The following is a 22992-nucleotide window of genomic DNA, read 5'->3' on the forward strand; positions in this document are numbered from 1 at the left end:
TCCTGCCTTTGTAGTCCAGGTAAGTTATATTTTAAAATGATCTTACCAGGAATTCCCATCAAATTAGAAGTAGGAAGGGAAAGATGCATGTCATGGGATAGATTTGTTTTTATGCTATCAATAATCTATTTACCTGAAATGAGAGGAGAATCTCCTTTGAAAAGGATTTGGATACAGATTCTAAGTAAACATTCATTCTGTGAGTGATATAAGCTTTTAAGTGTAGCAACTAATTTGGGAACAATATCCTCATCATCTTGCCTTGTAAACATATGAAAGTAATGGATAAATTCACATTTCTCATGTTAGGATTCTCCAGAGGTATTGCATCGGGTTTTGTGAAGACTGGAATGGAAGATGGCTGTTAACTGCAAAGGGATGGTGCAGGAGTAATAGTACCAGCAGTGATTTCTTATACCTCTCACACAGGTAAGATGATACCATCATGACACCTGGACAGTGAATCTTCCCTCAGTTCTTAGTAATTATCGATGAAATAGCAGTTTTATCTCAACAAAGGAAGAAAGATCTAGTTTATTGCAAACTCTCCATGAGTTTTAGGATCTCCCCTATCATAATCTGCATGATGAGACTTTATGTCTAGGAGTCCTGGAAAGGAGACAAGGTCTAAACTGAGGCATGTTCATGAGGGCAAAGGATCTCCAGGATAGTGGGGTGGCTTCCCTTCATGAAAAGATCATAATTTTATCATCTGACAATTCCTTTAAGCGTGAAAGGCGCCTTCATTTCATGGTGTCATATGGATTGCTGATATCATAGAAGATTTCATCTGAGTGTATTAAAGGTTGTCTCTGGGGGAAATGAATGGCAGGAACTGACAATGAGAGATTAGGATCTCAGCCTCTTTGGCTAAGTTTAGAGCCAGAATCTAGAACTTTGGTAGAATTGGAATGGAATTCAGAAGCAAACAACCTGGGGAGGAAATGAAATTGAGAAGCAGGTTGGTAGGGTTTCAATGTTCATTGCAGAACTTATGGTTCTCTATTTTATAGGCAGCAGACGCTTCTAAGTCCCAAATGTATTACTGTTTAAAATACAGTTAATATTATCCTAAATTAAGGGAGTATGTTAAATCTAAGATACAGGTGAATCATTATTTTTGGTAAAACATGTAGAACATAAGAGAAACAAATCCTTCATTGTAAAAAACAAGCAAGTTTGAAAATCAAAACATAAAATATAAATCACTTTTTTGTGATGTATAGAAAGTGACTTTGTATTCACATATGTATGCATGTAATGTACAAAATACTTGCATCTACCTATTAGTGTTTTCAATGGTCATGATACAGAAGAAAATTGAGCAGGATTCTATAATATAGTCACATATGAATAGTAAATAGTTTAAAAATAAAGTATTTTAAGACATGTTATTTTAACTGACTGGAAAAGCCAGAGGTCATCAAACTCCTGAAAAATATGTTTTTATTAAAACTTAAACTAGAAAAAATATGATATGTTACAAAGGTTTAGCTTCTACACACCTAAAATTATTACCAGATTGTTAATATATTTAATATAGTAATGTATAGATGATTTAAATAGGTAAATATTTGTGTTTAAGAAAAACTTTGGTCTCTACAAGATAGAATATATTTGTTTATTTGCCAGGGTAGTTCTTTTGAATAAACTCAGAAATTGCTAACAAGGTATCCAAATCTTGAGTTTACTTAAACTCCTTTATGTTACATCATTTGATAATAATGAAAAAAGTGAAGGGATATCTTGACATTGGTATAAAATAACCAAAGATTAAACTATGATTTTATAGAGCATTTTAGGAAATAACATTATCTTATTGCCAGAATAAATGATTTAGCACTATGGTAAATTATTGCTTCGATTACATTAATTAGATTGTAAACAAGGTAGCATTGTGTTTACATTTTTCAAAATATGTACCTTAAAGCATTATAATTAGTTAATTATCTCAAAACCTCATAAAATTGAGAAAATATCTTTTTTTGTATATCTCTTTATAGTTAATTCCACACCTAAGAATAAATTTATCTTTCTCTTGTTCTTATTTGTGCCACTATTCCTGTAACAAAGAAGATAATTTCCCAAATGATTTATAACTATTCTAAGATAGAGCTATAATTTTAGGCCTCTTAAACTTGAGTTATAAATTTCAAACTCTGTGGTAAATCATTTAATGAACTTGGTTACTACTATGTAATACCATCACAGTTAAATAATATTTTGACCTCAAGGGCAAAACACTGGCAAACATAATGGAAGATAGACTTTTTAGAAAAGAAAGGAAAATATATTCTTTATTTTTATTAAAATTGAACTTGTGTCTTCATGTTTACTGCAGATTTCTGACTGATGCTAGTTAATAAGAAGCCTAGGTACTTGTGCTTATTATAGCTGTCCCAGTACAGTTCATGAGAGGACCAGGGGAAGTGATGGGACAAAGGAAAAGGAAGAAATGGGCAAACTCTTGAGTTTCTGATGGAGAAATCATACCCATAGAAAATAGCATTTCTGAGAAATACATTTTCTTCCCAAAGTATTTGCAGAGTAGCTCTTAAGTAATTTGCTTCTTCTTTTCAAATATGTACATTGTAAGTAAAATTAATGTAGGAAATAATTAAATAAACTTTTAAATTAATTTAAAAGGGTAGGAATGAAATTCCAATCATTTACTTCTGCTCCATCATATCATCAACCATGCTAACATATGATAATCAGCTAGTTCTCTGAAGCCACGAAGTGTTACAATACAAATGAAGTACTATCATTATTAATATCCAAATGAAGGGAAATCTTCAAATCAAAGACCAAAAATAGTGTTTTGTATTCCAAGAGGGACAAAGTCTGACGTGTCATGTGAAAGGAAATTGATGGTTTAAAATCTGCTTTATAGCAGATTAGAAACCCTGACAGTTTCCTGATCTTCCTGACCAGAAGGGCAGCTCTGGCTAGAGTAATATTTTACATTACTTCTTGTCTAGTTCCTTTAGATAATACGCAATAATTCTCATACACTGGACCCAAAACGATGTTATTTAGGAAATATTCAACATGAGCAGTACTGAAAATAGAATTAATCATTATGTTCCTAAGGTCTCAAACAGCATCTCATTTGGTTGAACTGAAAGAAAGAAATAAAGCACTGAGACTTTAATGGTAATAACTTCCATGTGTTTAATTGTTTATATTCTCTTTTAAAGAACAGATTAATTTAAACCTTAATTCTGAATCATGTGGCATATTTTTGGGGTGAGTCTTTGATCTGTGACTTGGTAAGCTGAGGAATGGACAAGAACCTGGGGAAGTAGGAGAGGAATCTATTCTAATCAGTGGCTGGGTTAATTCAGATGGATCCTACCAAAGTTTCCAGCCAAACTGTTAAAAAAAGACTACTCTCTCTTTTTCTTCTTCGCAGTTTTACCAAACTTCCAGCAACAAAACAGGCAACATTTAGTGATCAGGAATATAAAAGTTGCCACGCATGCTAGGAGGAACCCAATCACATAAAAAGAATTGTACTGGTACTAGGTGTGGTTGTGGATGGCTGGCCAAAGGTGTTTGACTCCTTTATGGCACATGATAAACTCAATCCAGAAGAACTGCTCATTCCAGAGGCTTCATAGGCTGATCATGGTGAATTCTTGCTAACTTTATAGCATTCTCTTTATAGCTAAAATTGAATATACAGATAGCAACTTGAAAAATTTGTTAAGGACATGATATACCTAAAACTGTTATATATTATTAAAAGTATATTACATAATTATATAATAAGTTGTGTCATAAATGATATCACCAAGAGTCAGAATGCATATGAAAGTTTGGTTCCTCTTGAGATATTTCTAGATATAGTGGCCTATCAGCTGGAATTTGTTGGATGTTTCATAGTCTCAGTAATGATTGGAGGCAGGGGAGAAAAGAATTTCTAACTGGAAATAGCATTTTGAAAGTTCAGAAATAGGAATGTAGAATATGTAGGTTGAGAATACAGAATTTGGTTTCATTTGATGAGTGTAGTATTGGGAACATGATAGTGACAAGAAGCAGCAATGAGGGGAAAGTTTATGAAAAAGGAACCCTTCCCCCCACCACTCTGCCCTTCCCCAGGTTCTGTCTGGAGTGTCAGTGTTAGCAAGGAGCTAGTCTTCAATAGTAACAGGAAATGGTTTCAGTCTGTGATTTTCATGGCCCTGACATTCCAGATGAAACCAATAAGTTTCATGTGACCGTCTGGGCAAGAAGTGGGCCTGAAAGTGAGTAGATGCTGGACTCTTTGCTTCAATCTACAGAGGGATGCAAGTGCCAGTGTTGAGATAGAACAATGGCAATAGCTAGAACACTAACCCTTCTAACTTCTGTCATGGAACAAAGACCAGACCAAGGTTTGGTTTAAGGTTTTGAATGGCTGATTTAGAAAAAGGATTTCCTTGTATCTGTGAAAGAGTTGAAGGAGGAAAGTTATTCTCCCACACTGAAGTGCAGTCATCATTGATGGAGAATATAGAACATTAAATTGTAGAAGATAGTGGAAGAGCATGTAGAAAGTTCTGAGGAAGGGAACGGTAAATCAGAAAAACATCAAATCCTTGTTGCTGTTTGGTTTAAAAAAAAAAAGGCCTTTCTTAATACCAAGAATTTAAGGAATAAGTACTTCTGAATATATCTCAAGGAAACAAGGAAATAGCAACAAGAAACCCTCCAAGACCCAAAAACAAAATATCTGTCAGATAAAAAATTAATGAAAAGAAAATCCTCCAGGAATAGAGAGACTGCAATAAAAAGAAAGTGCATCATTAAATCCATATAAATACAAAACTAAGGCTAAATGTTATTCGAAATTTTGGTCGTGGACAAAATGTGTACATTGTAAGTTTTGAACATGTTATAATGATAATACAGCAAACAAAAATTAAGATGTGATGTTTAGGTGACATGAATGGGAAGTTTAAAAGTGACTTCATAGTGAAAAGTCATTCTATATTGACCAAAATTGGAAATATTTAAAAAGTAATTATTCTAAACTCTAATGTAAATATTTGTACATAGAATTATAGGAAAATTTTAGTAAGAATTTATCTAATATTAAAAAAATCTCTCCAACCGTGGCAATTCTTTTAATTTTAATATAACTTATTTTTTTCAAGAATATATTTGATTTATTTGAAATACACTAAAATGATAAATATAATCACTTGCTGTTGAGTATATTTTTATTTATTTATAATCACAGCTAATCACCATGCAGTACAAATATCCCTATAACTTATTCACTTCAAACTAAAAGTTTGTACACTTTGACCAACATCTCTTCACTTCCCAAACCCCTAGATTCTAGTTACCACCAACCTGCTTCCAGTTTCTATGAATTTGACTTTTTAGATTACACATATAAGTGATATCATATAGTATTTGACTTTCTCTGCCTGACTTATTTCACTTAGAACAATGCCATGTTACACAAATTGGCAGGATTTCCTTCTTTCTCTTTGCTGAATAATATTTCTTTACATGCATATACCACATCTTCTTTATCCATTTATCCATTGATGGATAATTAGGTTGTTTTTATATCTTAGTTGTTATGAATAATGCTACAATGAACATAGAAATGCAGGTATCTCTTCCATATTCCGTTGTAATTTCCTTTAGATGTATACCCCAAAGTGGCATTGCTGAATGATGTAGTAGTTCTATTTTAAATTTTTGGAGGAAGCGCCATCCTATTTTCCATAGTGGTTACAGCAATTTACATTCCTACCAACACCCTTCTTCACTTCCTCACCAACATTTGTTATACCTTTTCTTTCGTTGATGGCCATTCTAATAGGTATGAGGTGATATTTCATTGTGGTTTTGATTTGCATTTTCTGATGCTTACTGATGTCAACCCCCCTTTCATGTATCTGTTGGCCATTTGTACATCTTCTTTGGAAAAATGTTTATTTAGTAACTCTACTAATTTTTAAATTTTTCTTTACTTGAGTTATATGAGTTTTTATATATTTTGTATTTTAACCTTATCAGAGATCTAATTTGCAAATATTTTCTCCCATTTTGTACGTTTTCTTTCATTTTGTAGATCATTTCTTTTGCTGTGCAGGAGCTTTTAAATTTGATGTAGCCCATTTGTTGATTCTTGTATTTGTTCCTTGTGCTGTCGTTGGCATATCCAAAATATTGTTACAAAGACCCTTGTCAAGGAGCTTTTTTTCCCCTATATTTTCTTCTAGGAGTTGTATGGTTTCAGGTCTTATGTTTAAGTTTTTAATCCATTTCTAGTTAATCTTTGTAAGTGTTGTAAGATAGGGGTCCAATTTCATTCTCCTATATGAGATTATCTAGGTTCCCCAGCACCATTTATTGAAGACACAACTGTTTTCTTATTGAGTATTCTTGGCTCTTTTGTCAAATATTTTTTTACCTTATATGTGAGGGTTTACTTTTGGACACTCAATCCTGTCCATTGGTCTATGTGTCTGTTTTTATGCCAGTACCATACTTTTAGAAGATCTGTAGCTTTGTAGTAGCTACAATTTAGGATTTGTGTTTCAATTTCTGTGCCCCAAAAGGCTTTAGAACCTGGTCACTCGACTCACCCTTTCCTGTTGAGAAACTCTTTCTAGCTGGGAAGTTCCCTCTTGGTGTTGAGTAATGCTGGCTTGGAAATGGGATGATATGGGTAAAATGAAGCTGTCTTCATTCTGTTTTTGTGTGATTATTCTCAGGATTTTTTAGTTCCACAGTGTTGCTAAAATTCCTTAAGTGGACTTTAGAGCTCTCCCAGAGATGTTTTTGTTTATGGGTACTGTCGTGTCTAATTGTCGATCTTTGTCAGGGGACAGGGAGGCTGGGGTCTTCTATGTCTCCATTTGGATCTCACTGTCTCACACTCTTTACTTCACTGTCTTTCTCTTGTTTTCAATTAAAATATACCAATATAGGATGTTTTTAATTAACAAGTAGAATGATCCTATTTTTATAAAAGTATTTCTATCTTTTTTTTCTAGTTATAAATTAGCACGAGGAAATACCTAAAGTAATATTTCTATACTGATGGCTATAGCTGCATGTGGAGAGTTAAGTGATTTTTCATTTTTATTTCTCTATGCTTTTTTTATACTGTCTAAATTCTTTATAGTGTTAACATCTGCATTTTTAAGAGATAAACAATAAGTATTATTAATAAAAATATTTGTGTCTCTTTAACAGCAGCTTAGTTTCTTTAAATAAATTTAGTATTTCTTTGAGGTTGTAATCTATTACCCAGTAACAGTAGGTGAATCTAAATACTTTCATAGAATTTGAGAAGTGTAAGACAATCATATTTGATGTTAGTTATGTCCTGGTGATTATGTAAAAGTAATCAATTTAACTGAATGAGACAATTTACTCCTTTTAAAATACCGACGCTTCTCAGAAAAGAATATAGTCTATACTCAGGAAGGGTTGTTAATAACTGTGTTCAAAGTGTTAAGGAGATTGGAACTCGTAATTATGTGCAAATTTAATTCAACAGCTGCCCCTTTGGCTTTTATATGAGCAATATTATCATGCTGATCACCAAACAGGGGAATTACCACCATAGGGACTCTGTGGTAAATAGCTTCATAGATCCCATTGGTTCCACAGTGAGTAATAAAAGCTCTGGCTTTGGGATGACCTAAAAATAAAATATATATCATTAGTAAGAGTTTCAGATACAGAAAATCACGACACCTTTATAAATCATTAATTCAATTAGGTAGCATCTTCTGCATAATTCTGTGCCATGAGGCCATATATAAATTCCTATAGGCTCTAAAGAAAGCAGCACTTAATTATTCCAGGCTAAGCAGCAATTAGTAATTCCAGCAATTAAGTCATTCCACACCTGTGAAAAGTTTGTGCAGAGTTAACCGATGGAGAGCACTTGACGTTGGACAGTTGCTGGGGTGAGAATACTTTAATAAAAAGGAATGGAGAGTTTTAAGAAAACAAACGCTTGCTTTAATAGGGAAAGGGAGTTGAGATGTGCAGGGTTTCAATGTGAGAATGTTGGCATAACAGGCTAGAAAGATCGACCTGGGCAAGTTCATGTAGTACTCTGTTTTAAAAATTGGGTTTTGAATTGATTATAAGTAATTTGAACCATTTATAATATTGTAGATGGTGAAATGGCTTATCAGATTTTTTTTTCAAATAGCTACTGTGGGAAAAGTGAAGAGACGAGGAAGATAATGGATACAGAAAGCCAGGAGGGTGTTGCAATATTCTATACAAAAGATAATTATAGCCTGATGTAAAGGTACTTTCTTTGGCTCTGATTCTGAGAGATTGTATCATAAACGGAAGAATTATAAATACAATATTTATGTTAGTGCTTGACAAAGATTCCATATTTGACCAAACTCTAGTCAGGCTCCTCTGAACTCTCTTTTCAAGTAGACCCTGATTTGGGGGCTTTTTGTTTATCTCTGCATTGCCCAATTTTAGCAACCATCCTTCTAAAGTCAGTTTAGCTAGATTCTCCTAGTACTGATACCTGATCACTCTTTTGAGCTGCTGCTTCCTCTTTCACCATCCCCCAAGTGATGGCTGATCACCCTGGCCTGCTGTCAACAAGAATCGGATTAGGTTAGTTTTGCCAGCGTCCTCCCTTGACCCTGATGTTTCTTCTAGTGATTTTCCATCCACTGACCTCCCTCTCTGCACTTTGGTTATAAATTTCCCACTTTTCTTTCTGCATGCAGTTTAGTCCAATCTCTCTGTCTTACTGTAAAAGTCCATTGCAGTAGTTACTGTACTTATCATGGTGGTCTTGGCTAAAGTGTGCCTTACAGTCTTTAACAAGTGTCATGAATAAGTTTTTCTTTAACAAGCTCCAGAAGAAATGTGAAGAAGAAATTAAGTTTTTTTTCTTATTTTGAATACAACTTATCTGTTATTGAGTAATCATTCAGATTATTCCTCATTCGTAATTAAGCAAAATTATTTAATTTTGCTTCTCTTTGGTCTTACCCAAGATCATTCTGTGGAATCCATCCATATAGCCGGGTATTTGCTCCTAGTGTTTCTGGTTTCTTTTCCTGTGTATCTCCACAGAACCTGCTAAGACAAGTGCATTTGCTCTATTAGAAAACTTTTAGAATCACATCCCATCAGAAGGAGGCAGTTAACTTATAATTAATCAGGTTTGATGACTCCAGGTAATACACAAGCAAACTGAGGTCCTAAGTGATTAAGTAATGAATGTTTTTAAACCTTTGACACCACAACAGTGTTTTCAAATGCTTGCAATAATCCTAGTCGATAGGCTATCATCATCAGGTTAATTCTAACTTGTAGATGAAGATAAAAGATAATCTGTGTCTGAAACAAGTGTATATTGGTATTACTAGGCCATTCTGGTAAAGTGGATTTTGAAACAAAGTTTTCAGAGGCAAACGGAAGGAATGTGATTTACCTCACTAAGAAATTGTTAGTGCTTTGATCTTTGTTATATACTTGGTAGTAAATTAGAATCAAGTATTTCCTTTTTTATTATAGTAAAATATACATAATGATGTCTATCATTTTAAAGTATTGTAATTATAGAATCTGGTGGCACTAAATACATCCACAGTGGTGTGTAACGATAAGCACTATCTATACCCCAAATGTTTTCATCTTCCCTACATAAACTCTGTATCATTAAGCAATAACTCCCTATTCGCCCCACTCCCTAGCCCCTGGTACCTCTATTCTACTTTCTGTCTCCATGAATTTGTCTAATCTAGGTATCTGATATAAGTGGAATCATACAGTATTTGTCTTCTGACAACATTATTTCACTTAGCATTATGTCTTCAAGGTTCATGTATATTTTAACATATCAGAATTTCCTTTCTTTTTAAGGCTGAATAATATTCCATTTTGTGTGTATATCACATTTTCTTTATCCATTCATTCTGGTATCGTGAACAATGTTGCTGTGACCATTGTTGTACAAATATCTGTTTGAGTCCCTGATTTCAATTTCTCTTCATAAATAGTCAGGATTAGAATTACTGGGGCATATAACAGCTCTATGTTTAACTTAGTGAAGAACAAGAAAAATGTTTTTCAGAGCAGATACATCATTTTGCACTCTTATGAGTATAATAGAGAAGAACAAATCTGATTTCACATTAGATCTGTTTCTTTTACTTTAACCTTTCTGTTCTGTTTCCTGTGTTGGTCATGCTGGCTCTGTACCTTTTGTAAAATAATGTTGCCTACAGCCTGAAATGTACAGGGTAGCCTATTCTCAAGGCTCTGACCTTTAAGAGTCCATTAATATAGAGATAAAAGTTGCAGAACAGAAAATAATATTTGTCTTGTTGGAGGTTTACAGGAACATCATGACCTGACCTACTTGGAGAGTGGCAAGAACAAAGTACTGTCCTACACCAAGAAGTTTGCAACAACTAACCACATACCTCTCTTACCTTGCCTTTAAAAGTGCTTTGTTGAAACCCTTTGGAGAGTTCAGGGCTTTCTGGGCACAAGCCACCCACCTCCTTTGTGGACTTGCAGTAAACCTTTCTCTGCTCCAAACTCCTATGTTTTGGTTTGTCTGGACTAACTGCATCAGGTATACAAACTTGCATTCGGTAACAGAATTGTAACGCACGAGGTCCTATTTCTCCACATTCACACCAACCCTTGCTATTTTCCTTTTATTTATTTTTTATAATAGCCATCTTAATGTGTGAAGTGGTTCTTCGATTTGCATTTCCTTAATGATTTTGAGCATCTTTGCATGTACTTTTTGACCATTTGTGTATCTTATTTTGAGAAGTATCTATTCAAGTACTTTCCCATTTTTCAATTGGTTTTTTGTTGTTGTTGAGTTATAGGAGTTCTTTATGTATTGTGCACATTAGTTCCTTATCAGATACGTGATTTGCAAAGATTGTCTCCCAATCTGTATATTGTATTTCACTTTCTTGATAGTATCTTTTGATGCACAAGGTTCTGCATTTGATGAAGTCCAATTTATTTACTTTTATTGTTTGTGCTTTTGGTGTCATACCTATGAAATCATAGCAAAATACAATGTGATGAAGTTTTCCCTTAGGATTTTCTTGTAAAAGTATTATGTTTTTACTTCTAAAGTTTGTCTCTGATCCATTTTGAGTTAATTTTTTTAGGGTAAGTGTCCAACTTTATTCCTTTGCATGTGGATATCAAGATTTTACAAGCACTATTTGTTGAGAAGATTGTCCTTTCCCCACTGAATCGTCTTGCATCCTTGTTGAAAATCAATTGCCCATACGTGTGAGGGTTAATCTCTACTTTGTCTTCTATTCCATTGGTTTATATGTCTGCCCTTTTCCCATTACTACACTGTTAATTTACTGTAGGTTTATAGTAAATTTCTAACTTCAGTGTTTGAAAGTGTGAGTCCTTTAACTTTGTTGTTTTTCAGGATTGTTTCGTCTATTTGTGGTTCTTGTAGCTCCATATGAGGTTGAGGATTGGATTTTTTATTTCTACAAAAATGCTGTTAGAGTTTTGATAGGCATTGCATTAAATCTGTAGATAGTTTTGGATAGTGTTGACATCTTAACCATGTTAAGTATTCCTATCATGAACATACATAGGATGAGTTTCCATGTATTTAGGTATCCTTTAATTTCTTGCAGCAATAATGTTTTGTGGGGAATTCCCTAGCTGTCCAGTGGTTAGGGCCCTGAGCTTCCACTGCAGGAGGCATAGGTTCAATCCCTGGTTGGGGAACTAAGATCCTGCATGCCACGCAGCACAGTAGTAATAATAATAATAATAATAATAATAATAATATTTTGTGGTTCTCATCATGCAAATGTTTTACCTCCTTGGTTAGATTTATTCTTAAGTATTTAATTTGTTTTGTTGCTCTAGTAAGTGGAAGTTTAAAAATTTCATGTTCAGAGTGTTCACTGACACTGTGTGTATGAACAAAACTGATTTTTGCCTGTTAATCTTGTATTATGCACCTTAGTTAAGTTTGGTTATTATCCATAGTAGTTTTTTGTGAATTCTTTGAGATTTTCTATGTATAGTATCATGTCATCTGCAAATACACATTGCTTTACCTCTCTCATTCCAATGTGGATGCATTTTTATTTCTTTTTCCTGTGTCATTCCTATGCTAGAACTTCTGGTATAAGGTTAAATAGCAGCAGTGAAACAATACAACCTTGTATTGTTCCTGATCTTAGGAAGAAAGCTTTCAGTTTACACCACTGAGTATGACATAAGCTGTGGGTTTTTCAAAAGTATCCTGTATCATATTGAGGACTTCTCCCTCTATTCCTAAATTTCTTGAGAGTTTTCATCAAAAGAATGTTGGATTTTCTCAACTTCCTTTTCTGTGTAAGTTAAAATGATCATTTGTTTGTTTGTTTTTCCCGTCATTATATTCATGTGCTGTATTACATGGATTGATTTACATTTGCTGAACCAGCTTTGCAAAAATAGAATAAGTATCATTTTACTATGGTGAATACTCCTTTCAATATTCTAGTGGATTTGATATGCAAATCTTTTCTTGAGTATTTTAATGTCCATATTTAGAAATGATCATGGTTTGTAATTTTATTTTGTGGTGTCTTTATCTGGCTGTTGGGAAAACTAGTAAAGTAGTCTTGTTTAGGCTTCAGAGGCAAAAGAAGGCCTCTGACTGACTTGTGATCCTGCCTGGACTGCAGGCCTGCTTGCACACCTAACAATTCTTACTAACAAGTCAAGCAGCAAGTACAATAAGAAAGGGAGTGGGTCTTGGAATTTCTCGAGCCCTGGGGACCTGGCCAGTCCCCTGGGGTGTAGAAAATCTTGTGACTCATATGGTGAAATCAACAGCATTGTTACAGTTGAACCAGAGCTGCATTTTTGCATGCAAATTGATGACATCAGTTTGTGGCCTGGAATTATAAACGGAAGCCCCCAGAACTACAATTTGAAGTTTCACCCCTGAGGTGGACGCACCGCCTGGGACCCTTCCCAGCTGGGACTCCAGATTGCTGTTACTCGGGATTTCCCAGCAGCTGTTTGAATCTGGATGAAGATGTCAGCCCAATCTGGTGATGTATACTCTGTTATGTCTTTCTAATACTTTTATTCATCCCCTTCTAATGATTGTATGTTGAAATTAAGTTAAATCATCTTCTATTAAAGAAATTAATTAAATCTGTTCAGTTGTGTGAGACGAGTGGGTATTTTGCTGGTGAGTGCAACGAACCTTGAAACTGAAAGCAGGTTTCGGCAATACACAGGCTTTCATATCAGGTAAATCTAGCCTCACAGCATTATATAATGTTTTCTTCTTTTCACTTTTTTGGAATATTTGAAAAGGATTACTTAATTATATAAATGTTTGATACAATTTGCCAGTGATGCTATCTCTCCAGGACTTTTCCTTTTTGGTAGGTTTTTGATTACTATTTCAGTCTCTTAATTTGATATAGGTCTGTTGAAATACTCTATTTCTTGTTTAGTCAGTGTAAGTAAATTGAGTTTTTCAAGGTATTTATCCACGTATTCCAGGTTGTCTAATTTTTGTTGTGCAAGTTTTGATAATATCCTCTATTTTTTCTTTCAGTTTTGTTGATATATAATTGACATACAGCACTAAGTTTAAGTTGTATAGCATTATAATTTTACTTACATACATTATGAAGTGATTATCACAATAAGTGATAAGTGAATAAGTGAATATCCATCATCTTATGTAGGTACAAAATTAAAGAAATAGAAAAAAAATTTCTTCACATGAGAACTCAAGATTTACTCTCAACAATTTTCATATATAACATACAGCAGTGTTTATTTATGATGTATATTGCATTCCTAGTACTCATTTGTCATATAACTGGAAGTTTGAACCTTTTAACCACCTTCCTCCAATTGTCCTTTCCCCAGTCCCCTGCCTCTGGTAACCACAAATCTGATCTATTTTTCCATGAGGTTGTTTTTTCTTTTCTGTTTTGAAGTATAACTAACCTACAACACTATGTTAGTTCCTGTTACACAATATAGCTATTTGGTATTTCTATACCTCTCAAAATGATCATCACGATAAGTCTAGTTACAACATGTAAAACTATTGCATAGTTATTGTCTTATTCCCCACACTGTATTTAGCAAAATACATACATATATATGTGAAAATACATGATTATTTTAAGTTGCTGATCTCTTAAGTTCAAGTGCATTTTAACAACCTTGCATTTTTACTTCCCTCACCACACTTACTATTTTTGACATCATATTTTAAACCTTTTAGTTTCATGTATCTCTTAACTACTTATTATGAGTATACATGATTGTATTACTTTTGTGTTCTAACCTTCCTTCTAGCTTTATATCTGGCTGATTTACTAACTTTACTATATATTTGCCTTTACCAATTATTCCTTTTGTGATTTTCATGTTTCTAGTTGTGACCTTTTCTCTCTCACTTAGAAAAGTCCCCTTAACATTTCTTGTACACCTGGTTTGGTGGTGCTGAACTCTTTAACTTTTGCTTGCTTGTAAAACTTTTGATCTCTCCATCAAACATGAATGAGAGCCTTGCTGGTGAGAGTATTCCTGGTAGTAGGTTTTCCCCTTTCATCATTTTAAATATTATATATTGTGCCACTCCCTTCAGGTCTGCAGTGTTTCTGCTGAAAAGTTAGCCAATAGGCTTATGGGAGTTTCCTTGTAAGTAACTTGTTCCTTTTCCCTTGCTGCTTTTAAAATTTTCTCTTAATTTTTGCCACTTTAATTACAATGTGTCTTGGTGTGGTCTTCTTTGGGTTGATCCTGTGTGGGATTGTCTCTGCTTCCTACAACTAGATGACTGTTTTCTTTCCCAAGTTAGGGAATTATAGCTATTATGTCTTCAAATATGTTCTCTGCCCCTTTCTGCCTCTCTTCTCCCTCTGGGAGACCTATAATGCAAATGTTAATATGCTTGATGTTGTCACAGAAGTCTCTTAAACTGTCTTCTTTCTTTTTATTCTTTTTTCTGTTCAACTTCAATGATTTCCACTACTTTGTCTTTCAGCTCGCTGATCGATGTCTCTGTATCATCTAATCTACTGTTGATTCTTTCTGGTGTATTTATCATTTCAGTTACTGTATTGTTCATCTTTGTTTTGTTCTTATTTATATTTTCTAATTTTTTGCTAAAAACTTCTACCTTCTCACTCTGTTTATTTAATCTTCTCCCCAGTTTTTCTGAACATCTTTACAATCATTACCTTGAACTCTCTGTGGGGTAGATTGCCTATGTCCACTTCACTTAGTTCTTTTTCTGGGGTTTTATGTTGTTGCTTCATTTGCAACATATTCCTCTGTTGCCTTATTTCACCCAACTTGCAGTTTTTATTTTTATGTATCTGAAGGTTGGTTACATTTCCTGACCTTGTAAAAGTGGCCTTTTGTATTAGACATCCTATCCATCCAAGCAGTGCACCCTCATCCGGTCACCAGACTTAGATGCACTAGGGGTACCTGTATTTGGGCTGCCTCTGTCCTCTTATTGTGGTAGATTGATTACTATGAGCCATTAGCTCTTCTGAAAGTACTCTCCACTGGCCTTTAAGGCCATTGTTTTCGGGGCATGGCTTCCTGGTGCTGGAGCCCTGGTCTGGGGAGCCTAACCAGGAGTTAGGACTATGCACTCCTTGGGGACAATCTTTGCTAATTTGCTCCCTTGGTGCTATGAGTCTTGACTATACCACTTCTTCATCCCCCCTATCTGTCTCACTGTGCTAAGAGGTAAGCTGGGGTATTCTTCTTCTCCCATCTTGGCTACAACTCCTTCATATCCTCTTATAAACTTTTTTATTTTTGAAAAGCCTTTAGTAATCTCCCTAGGTTCATTTCTCATTTTAAAATTATTTACATCTACTTTTTTTTTTTCACTTTGGCAGTTTAGCTAAAAGTTTGATAATTTTGCTGACCTTTTCAAAGAACCAGGTTTAGGTATTATTGATTTTCTCTGTTTTTTTTTGTTGTTTGTTTGTTTGTTTTGTTTATCTCTGCTCTAACTCCATTATTTTTTTCCTTCTGCTATATTTTGGTTTAGTTTGCCTTCTTTTTATAGTTCTTTAAAGTATAATATTAGTATATTGATTTTTAGATCTTTCTTCTTATTTAATGTAGGCACTTGCACCTATAAATTCCTCTCTGAGTCCTGCTTCTCCACATCTATTGATTTGGACTGTTGTGTTTTCATTCATTAAAAAAAAATTTTCTGGGGGCTTCCCTGGTGGCGCAGTGGTTGAGAGTCCACCTGTCGATGCAGGGGACACGGGTTTGTGCCCCGGTCCAGGAGGATCCCACATGCCGTGGAGCGGCTGGGCCCATGAGCCATAGCTGCTGAGCCTGCGTGTCCAGAGCCTGTGCTCCACAACGGGAGAGGCCACAACAGTGAGAGGGCCGTGTACTGCCAAAAAAAAATTTCCAATTACTTTTCTTTCCAGATTTTTAAAAAGTTTGTATTTTATAATACTTTTACATTTACAGAAAAATTGCAGAATTTCCATAAACCCCACATCCAATTTCTGCTATTACTAGCATCTAACATTAGTATGGTACACTTGATTTTTTTTAAGGTTTTTTTTTATTCTTGAATTTTATTTATTTTATACAGCACGTTCTTATTAGTTATCTATTTTATACATATTAGTGTATATATGTCAATCCTAATCTCCAAATTCATCCCACCACCCCTTGCCCCCATGTCCATACATTTGTTCTCTACATCTGTGTCTCTATTTATGCCTTGCAAACTGGATCATCTTTACCATTTTTCTAGATTCCACATATATGCATTAATATACGATATTTGTTTTTCTCTTTCTGACTTACCTCACTTTGTATGACAGTCTCGAGGTCCATCCATGTACCTACATATGACCCAATTTCATTCCTTTTTATGGCTGAGTAATATTCCACTGTATATATGTACCACATCTTCTTTATCCATTCGTCTGTCAGTGGGCATTTAGGTTGCTTCCATGACCTGGTTATTGTAAATAGTGTTGCAATGAACCTTGGAGTGCATGTGTCTTTTTGAATTATGGTTGTCTCTGGGTATATGCCCAGTAGTGGGATTGCTGGGTCATATGGTAGTTCTCTTTTTAGTTTTTCAAGGAACCTCCATACTGTTCTCCATAGTGGCTGTATCAATTTACATTCCCACTAACAGTGCAAGAGGGTCCCCTTTTCTCCACACCCTCTCCAGCATTTGTTGTTTGTAGATTTTCTGATGATGCCCATTCTAACTGGTGTGAGGTGATACCTCATTGTAGTTTTGATTTGCATTTCTCTAATAATTAGTGATGTTGAGCAGCTTTTCATGTGCTTCTTGGCCATCTGTATGTCTTCTTTGGAGAAATGTCTATTTAGGTCTTCTGCCCATTTTTGGATTGGGTTGTTTGGTTTTTTTGTTACTGAGCTACATGAGCTGTTTATGTATTTTGGAGATTAATCCTTTGTCTGTTGATTCATTTGCAAATATTTTCTCCCATTCTGAGTGTTGTCTTTTCATCTTTTTTTTTTTTTTTTTTTACGGTACGCGGGCCTCTCACTGTTGTGGCCTCTCCCGTTGCGGAGCACAGGCTCCGGACGCGCAGGCTCAGCGGCCATGGCTCACGGGCCCAGCCGCTACACGGCATGTGGGATGTTCCCGGACCGGGGCATGAACCCGTGTCCCCTGCATCGGCAGGCGGACTCTCAACCACTGCGCCATCAGGGAAGCCCCTGTCTTTTCATCTTGTTCATAGTTTTCTTCGCTGTGCAAAAGCTTTCAAGTTTCATTAGGTCCAAATGTATTGTTTCATTTGTTTATTTCTGTTTTTATTTCCATTGCTCTAGGAGGTGTGTCAAAAAAGATCTTGCTGTGATTTATGTAAAGGAACATTCTTCCTACCTTTTCCTTTAAGAGTTTTATAGTGTCCACTCTTGCATTTAGGTCTTTAATCCATTTTGAATTTATTTTTGTGTATGGTGTTAGGGAGTGTTCTAATTTCATTCTTTTACAAGTAGCTGTCCAGTTTTCCCAGCACTGCTTATTGAAGAGACTGTCTTATATACATTGTATAACCTTGCCTCCTTTGTCATAGATTAGTTGACCATAGGTGCGTGGGTTTATCTCTGGGCTTTCTATCCTGTTCTACTGATCTATATTTCTGTTTTTGTGCCAGCAACATACTGTCTTGATTACTATAGCTTTGTAGTATAGTCTGAAGTCAGGGAGTCTGATTCCTCCAGCTCCAGTTTTTCCCTCAAGATTGTTTTGGCTATTCAGGGTCTTTTGTGTCTCCATACAAATTTTCAGATTTTTGTTCTAGTTCTGTAAAAAACTACCATTGGTAATTTGTTAGGGATTGCATTGACTCTGTAGATTGCTTTGGGTAGTATAGTCTTTTTCACAATATTGATTCTTCCAATCCAATAACATGCTATATCTCTCCATTTCTTTGTGTTATCTTTGATTTCTTTCAACAGTGTCTTATAGTTTTCTGAGTACAAGTCTTTTACCTCCTTAGGTAGATTTATTCCTAGGTATTTTATTCTTTTTGTTGCAATGGTGAATGAGATTGTTTCCATAATTTCTTTTTCTGATCTTTCATTGTTAGTGTATAGGAATGCAAGAGATTTCTGTGCGTTAATTTTGTATCCTGCTACTTTACCAAATTCATTGATTAGCTCTAGTAGTTTTCTGGTAGCATCTTTAGCATTCTCTATGTATAGTATCATGTCATCTGCAAACAGTGACAGCTTTACTTCTTTTCCAGTTTGGAGTCCTTTTATTTCTTTTTCTTCTCTGGTTGCTGTGGCTAAAACTTCCAAAACTATGCACAACTCCATTTTTTCCAGAGCTTTGCACAAACTCTTCTAACTCCTGTGAGGGAAACAGTCTTTGTTATATGAAAGTTGATAGTATCAAGAATAAGTCATACACTTTTCTCAAGGTGTCAGAATTATTAGAACATTTCTGTTTTTCATATGTTAACCATTTCAGTGTACAAAATATGACCTGAAATCACTGGTTATTAGACAAATTAAAAATGACTTAAATTGGATGTTCCCTTCAGCATGATAGAGTGGTATGTGTGTGTGTGTGTGTGTGTGTGTGTGTGTTTACAAATTATTGACTACATGTTATCTCCTGCCATGTGCAGAGCTCTTTACATGTATCCTTTAACTTAGATATATGGGCATTCTAAGAGATATGTATACATTTGCAAATGAGAAAGCTGTCTCAGTAAGGTTGAGTAAATTGTCCAAGTCTACACAGCAGTAGCTGGCAGAGCCAAATTTCTAAGTTAAGCTTGTTGACTGTAAAGCCAATGACTATATTCAGTACTCTCTATTGCCTTCCAAAACCCTCTCCACAATGTTCCAAATGAAGAACATTTGATTCCTGCTTTAAGTTAAATAGTTCTGGTGCTTCACTTTATATTTAGTTTTGGATGTTAATAAGATTATCATTCCTTTTTCTGCTGAATCGCAGTCAGTATAATGACATAAGTTTGGTATATTTACTTTATCCTGTTTTCTAAATTTCAGTTTTCTTTTACTTTGGTTACATTTTCTCTTTGTATAAGCTTCCATAACCACATTTAGAAATGAGGTAGCCACGTAAATTCCTGACTAGATAAGGCATGCAGAAAGAACTATAATGAATACTCTGAGGCTGACAGTAATATAATAGAAATATATGACTTTCCATTAAAAATAAAAATATCATATTTAATCATGCTGAAGTAAAAATGATCCTTTCATCCTATGTTTAACTACTAACAAAACTAAAACTAAATCAACTAAATAAGAGAAGGAAAAAAATGTATGAGTCTTGAAAGGGAAAGACAGGGAAGAGATTTATATTAAGGAATTGACTCACATGATTATGGAGTTTGGAAAGTTTAATCTGCAGAATAGGCCATGAGGCTGGAGACTCAGAGAAGAGCCATTGCTCTAGTTCAAGTCTGAAGTCTGTCTACTGGCAGAATTCTTTTTTGCTTGGGAGCATTCAGTCTTTTGTTCTATTCAGGTCTTCAACTAATTGGGTGAGGCTCACCCACATAATAGAGAGCAATTTGTTTACTCAAGGTCCACATATTTAAATGTTAATGTCATCCAAAAATACCCTCACAGAAACTTCCAGAATGATGTTTGGCTAAATAGCTGGGTGCCTGGCCCAGGCAAGTTGACACATAAAATTAAACATCACACTATATTTTACGTGGATTGACTTAATATGTAAAGCTATCAATCTCTTTAAATTTCTTTTCATTTATGGCATTTTTCTTGATAAATTGGCACATATTTTAAATTTTATGTAAAAATTACATTTTCATCAATAATGAATGAACTTTGAAAAAGCAAAGGAAATACTGGAGACTACTTCATCAGATAATAATGCAGAATACAAAATGAAGGCTACTGAATTGCTAACAGACTAAGTGAACCATAGAATAATGTAGTTAGGACAGAAAGAGAGGCATAAGTATGTGATAGTCCCGTTTATGCTAAAAATGATATCACAATTCACTGGGACAATCAGTGAGAAAAATTCATACTGAGTGGATTGTTTATCAGGTAGTGGTATAACAATACATTCATTATTCAGACAAAACAGGGAGGTGAATGTTTACCTCCTAGCATGTATTAATAGAAAAATCTGAATGCATTAAATATATCATGTTAAACTATAATATTATACATTTAAAAATAAAATATAAGAGAATGTCTCTTTAACCTCAGAAAAGATACAAATATTTTAAATGAGACTTTGAAAAGTACAAATCGTAAGGTATTAAAGGATTGATTTGATTACATCAAATTTGGCAGTTTATGTTTAAAAAAGGAAATTAGAGGTAATATTAACAAATATATGAAGCCATAGGAGAAGATATTTGCAATGGCTAGATCAAGGATTAATACCTAAATATTCTGTGCTATGGAAATAATTTGTATTTCTTGCAAAAATGTTAGAATATCCAAAATAATGTACTAAGTATATGAGTTTCAAAGAGGGAAAATAAGAATAATAAGTTTCTGAAAAGATGTTCAGCTTTGCTATTACAGAGAATACAAATAAAATTCAGCAATGTAATATCACTTTACCTCTTTGAAACTGACAAATAGAATAGTATCAAGGTGTAGATAAAATGTGGAAGATGTGACCACCTATGCACTCCTGATGAAACAACACATTTGTAGAGATATTCAGTGAAATTAAATGTACAACACAATTAAATATGCCAATAACCCATGATACTATAATTTAATCCCACTATTGGATATAGATCTCAAATATATGCCTAGCTTTGCAAATTTTCCTCCTAATATTCTCCGTTGTAGGATGGAGATGGGGACACCTAATTATCCTTTGTGAGGAATAAATAAAATGTGATAAATACATAAACCAAAACTCTGCAACTCTCACAATGAATTAAATAGATTTACAAATAGAAACTTGGATATATTTGAAAAAAATCATAGAGTAATAAGAAAAAGTGAATTATAGTATAAAACAATTTATGTAATTATAAAACTCAAATCAATACTATATATAGTTTGAAGATCCACAGTATCTGTGTAAATTGAAGTGAGATGATAAATATTAAATGCATTTGACTGGGTGCCTACTGGTTGTGGGGTAATGAAAAAAAAGAAGATAAAGAAAAAAATGTAAGAAAATAAATCAAAAGAGATGTCAGCTATGGGCTGATTATCATATGGAATGAATTGCGAGAATGATTAATACATTCTGAGGCTCTGAAATTAAAAAAAGAAAACCCCAAATTCCATAATTCCACAAACTTACATTTTGGCATTCAAAATCAAATTGACGTCTTTTTCATGTTGTAATGGAATCTGAATACATGTATCATATTGAAAATTCTATAATAGATCATGTGACAAATAGTGCTTCTGACACAAACATTATTGAGTAATAATCTATTTTGAAGTGATAATTTTAAGGTTTAGATTGTGATTCAATGTCAGTTTGAGATAAGTAGTTCTTGTCCTGTGTGGATAAATATTATTGTTGGAATTAGGCTGGTGATAAAAGCATATGAGATTGTTGTTTTACACAGGATGGATATATATTACTTTTGTAAATACTTAAGTTTATAATTGTAAATGTTATTATAATTGGAATTGTTAATATGAATAGTGTGACTAGTGTGAAGGAGGTAAATAAGTTTATTACTTTTATTTGGAGGGAAATTTTTCACTCCTCTCTCCAACCTTTTCCTACATCTTCCTTACAGGGAAAAGATGAAAGTCTGAGTCTTACTGCAGATCCCTAGTTGGGTCACATTCCGTAGAGGATTGTTGTGCTGAGTGTTATAAGAACGCACATACATGATTAACTGTGACTCTCCCTCTACTTCTTCAGTAGATGGGGCTAAAAGTTTAAGAAGAAAAGACCCTGTTCCAAAGATGGGTCTTCAATACTGCTTTTTCCTTTTAATGTTTACATTGATCTGATTAATTTGACATAGCTGCCTGACATTGATAAGATTTTGGCTCAAGAGTAGAAGCAGCTGTGTACACTTTGAGTTTAACCAAATGATCCAGGCTAATTTACCAGAGAGCTCTGCATAAGGATTAAGGCACAAATGTAGTTAACAAAGGGCTCACACTTATATATCATCTGTCATTGTACATACTCTAACTCAGAAACAGAACACAAATATGGTTGTTTGTGGAAATGTTCAAGTTTTACACTTTCTCCCATCATATTCCTTTCTATTAGAGCCTCAAACCTCACGATTACTTTACTTGTCACTCTCTTTATGTGTTAATTTGCACATTCACATCGACTCGTATTTGTATGTAAACATAGATACAGTGTACTTTAGTATCTGCTTTTTTTTAAAAAGATTTATTTATTTAATTTCATTTTTGGCTGCATTAGGTCTTAGTGGCAGCACGTGGGATCTTCATTGAGGCATGCAGGATCTTTCCTTGCAGTGCGCGGGCCCTTCGTTGGGGCAT

The 22992-nt window shown here is 34.3% G+C and overlaps 1 pseudogene across 1 annotated transcript in view; it reads right to left on the reverse strand.

Annotated features, from left to right (window-relative positions):
- Positions 1 to 3389: 3389 nt before the first annotated feature.
- Positions 3390 to 22992, reverse strand: part of LOC309961129 (UDP-glucuronosyltransferase 2C1-like) — a 28817-nt pseudogene continuing 9214 nt past the window's right edge. The window contains exons 3-6 of the transcript XR_014327192.1: positions 18752 to 18880; positions 8998 to 9084; positions 7441 to 7660; positions 3390 to 3670 (exon numbers count right to left, since the gene is read on the reverse strand). The product of XR_014327192.1 is annotated as a UDP-glucuronosyltransferase 2C1-like (transcript). The remainder of the gene's footprint in view (positions 3671 to 7440; positions 7661 to 8997; positions 9085 to 18751; positions 18881 to 22992) is intronic.

Source organism: Leucopleurus acutus (assembly GCF_964270905.1).
Source record: "Leucopleurus acutus genome assembly, chromosome: 4".
NCBI lineage: Eukaryota > Metazoa > Chordata > Mammalia > Artiodactyla > Delphinidae > Leucopleurus > Leucopleurus acutus.